Raw genomic sequence first — 3,991 nt, forward strand, 5'->3', positions numbered from 1 at the left:
AACAGATGAATGAATGGACAATTTAGCTGTGATTGTGAAAACAAACCAAATTATTATACAGAAGGTGAGCCATATTGATGGGGTGGAAGTCATGTGCTCATCGCTGACCACCTTCATTCAGATCATCATAACAGCTACAGACAAAATTACATTCAAGTAAGGAGCAAGAGATCTGGGCCATAGAATGACTACCAAATTGTGATCTAAGCATAACGTTGTCAAAAATAATGCATCCTTGAATTTATCACTAAAACCTTATCTCACAGAATACATATATTGACAAGAAAAAAAAGATTATGTTTTACAACTGCACAGATCTATTCTGAGCGCAAGAAGGTTGATGATATCACTAGGCTGTATTCTAACACTCTGGTAAAAGTCCATCCTCAGTCTCCACTAGGATAAAAAGTAATAATTTACCACTTTCTGCCAGGATGCCTGCAAGGATAAAATATGTTTTTATATTACCTTTTATATATTCTCTATTAAAGCCAACGTACGTTAACTGTAATTGTTAGATTTCAAGGGACAGGTAGTTTCAAGTGAAAAGAACGCTAACTAAAGACATAAGCATTAATGGTATTTTTTGTGCCAAAAATATACATTAGCTTATTTGTGAACTTTAATGAAGTGTTTAAAGAATGGTTTACCTACACCTTTCACTTTAAATTTTCAATTTTTTGATGTTTGTGACAACAAAGACCTCGGACCCACATCATTGCTTTATAGGACTGTTTGGGAGAAGACTTTAGACCAAATTGATGACTCTCTTTAAAATTCAATGGCTGCTCAACTCTAAAATTATATTATGCAGCTTCTATAAGAATAAATAAATAATATGTAATTTTAAATATATCCAAAGCAATTACTGGTTAAGTGTAATTGCCAACAAACAAAATAAAAATGTGTGAGTGTATGGTGAAAAAACCTGGACGACACTGTTCCCCAACTGAAAACCTAAAGTTTATCTTCTATCGCTGTCAGGTTTGATAATGTGAGGCCAGGGTGTTGACTTTTACTCCAAAAGGACCATAGACATATTGGTTTGAGAGCTTAATTATTAACATGTAAAATGGTAATAAATATTGTTGAAGTGCAGTATTCTGGAAGGAATAATGACTGAATTTGACATCTGTGCCTTAGTATGGGAATGCTTTATTATTAATATTATTATTATATTTTTTTAATATAGCACCAACAATTTACACAGAGCTTCTTACAATAGATATATTCAAGAGAAATAACAAATCTAGAACTAGGGGCAGTGCAGCTCTTCCCATGAATTCCCATCCTCATCCATACTATATTCATAATATGTAACTATTGCATTTATTAAAAAATAACACCATTATTTTTTTTATTAACCAGAAATATTATTATAGCTGTTCTGAGAATTCACTGCAGGCTTTTGCGAACATGCAATAATTTGTCAACTAAATGTTCCCTTTTTAAAAATATCTGTAAATTAGAGGAATGGCTTATGAACCGTGAGGGCTATATCAGTGATTTTGTTTAAAACTCACTGGGATCCCCTGAAGTTTCATTTTTTCTTCGTGGTCCAAGTAGATTCGGCCCACCTATAGTCCTTTTGGCCAGGGAATGAAGGGACGTGTCACATATCCCTTAAATGAGCGCAGCCCCCGAAGATAAAAATCTGGGGGATCTGGATGCTGCCTTGGCCCTTCTGGGCACCAGCATAATTTTTTCCACCTGTTTTTTTGTTCTTCACATGGAAGCACGGACCTCAAGGCTTCAATAAAAAAATACTGTATATAAACCAAATCTGCTTCCTGTACTGTGCTCATAGAATGGGGTGACCTGAACCTGACCCTGCCAGGTTATTTATTGACGAGTGGCCCCCAGAGCACTTCGGATCCTAGGCATGTGTCTAGTTGGCTTGGTAGATTATCTGGCACTGCAGTACTCAATAGCACAAACAACTTGCTCTAAATATTAAGGTGTACTTGAGTAGTGAGTCCAAAATGATGCTTTGTGAAAGGTTCACAGCTTGCTTATCCGAGAAGGGCCGGGGTAACACTTCATAATGCTTAGTAAATGGTGCAACAGAAGATTTCACTTCTTGCTACAACTTGCCCATGACTCACTGCTTTATGACTAAACTTCATTGTCTATAGACAAAAAAACAGCATCATCTGGGATGTAGAGACAAAGCATACCTGCCAACCTTACCTGAGTTACAGGAACATTCCCCAGTCCTTTCTCCCTGATCCACCATACTGCTCCGTTTATCATTAAAGCAGGGACTTCCACATTTTTTTAAAATAAGGTGCTGTTCTTTTAAAAAATACTATAGCGTTTATATAGCCTATAACCCATATGTGTGTGATTTAGCTCTGTTATCTAGCCAATCTACTGGACAAACTCCCTGACTCCTTATCATACTGCCTGTGGGAACCAACAGAATGGCTCAGTCTTAATCACCCAGCTGGACATTCTGGCCCATGAAAGTCTATGTAGGATCAGACTTTATTATTATTATTATTATTATCTTTTATTTATATAGCGCCAACAGTTTACGCAGCGCTTAATACAATACATAAATTCAAGGGATATGACAAGACAAGAATTGACAGACTAAGACAAACCGATACATTTGGTGGAGAGAGCCCTGCTCGCAAGCTTACAATCTAGAGGACTTCATTAGCATCACCATATAGAATCATCTCAGTGTACTGATGGTGCAGACAAAGGCACCCAAAATATCCCACGCCCGGCATCAATGGCACCCTTGTGGTCTGCAGATTAAGGAAATTTATTGAATCAAAGTAAACGCAGGTTTTTATCAATGCTGACCTACATTACTGTATAAAGCACTAGCGTCTATGCTTAAGGAGAACCCCCCCAGTACAGTCTCTGTGTAATAACTGTTTAGTTTATTGTTTCCCGGTATTTCTGTGTGATGCAGTGTTAGACATGATGACATAGCGATGACTAAGTCGCTACAAGACATGCCGATTCTTTTTTGGAAGTTGGAAAGTCATCAACATATCTGTTGAAACTGTAAAGGGACGCTCCCTAAAGCTGACACCCTGCTCCAGCATCCTGATATTCCTGGTATGAGGATTGTGTAGGCTATCCTCTCCTTGACCTGTATTTTAAACCACCTATATATATATATATATATATATATATATATCACATATTTTCTTAATTAGTTTTATGTGACAATAGCTTGTCTGCACAACCCAATCATATCCATTATTCAGGATCGCATAGACTTAGATGTCCTGCTTTACCACTGGTGGAACAGAATACATTCAATAGGAGCCAAACGCTCGTCGTCTGTTTGTATAGGTCACATTTCAACGACTCTTCCGTACAATGTCCTAAAGTAGTAATTATATTATAATAGTATTATTAAACGTATGTCAGATACACACGTGCTTTCTGTTTCATGTTTGTGGCACCATACCAGCTGTGATAAGCTCACCCCTCTCAATTAAGGGTTACATGTCTTCAGCTCTTGACTAATACTGACATGCTTTCTAAAACAGGGGTTAATAAGGGCCCCGGGAGAGTTAGCATGTACTGCATGGGCCTGCAGCATTTACTCTAGCTCAGGTACAGATTTTTTATTTTATGTGGTAGATTTGCTGCAGCAGCAGCACCTCACAGCACATAACACGATGCCCTTCAAATAAGGGCATATACTGTGTGTCCCAACACAGACGCCAACGCCATATTGTCAGCACCGCGCCACCTCTGACGGAGAGCTTCCAAGTCCCCGCGTTATGGAACAGCCGTTGCAGAAGGAACAATGGATGCCAACGGCCGGTATATCCGCCTGCAACACAACAGACCCTTACCGCTTTAGCTCATAGCGCCGTTGTCAAGGTTTGCTCATTTACGCATGCGCAGTCTTAAATGGCAAAATCACTGGTTCGAACTGAGGACCCGGGAGTTCTCTCCTAGTAGGACTGTCGTGACGTAAGGCGAGGGGGCGGGGCGACTTTCAAAACCAAGAGCCAAG

The sequence above is a fragment of the Sceloporus occidentalis genome, unplaced genomic scaffold (assembly GCF_023333645.1).
Source record: "Sceloporus occidentalis isolate IW3139 unplaced genomic scaffold, rSceOcc1.0.p SCAF_15, whole genome shotgun sequence".
In the NCBI taxonomy this organism is placed as follows: Eukaryota; Metazoa; Chordata; class Lepidosauria; order Squamata; family Phrynosomatidae; genus Sceloporus; species Sceloporus occidentalis.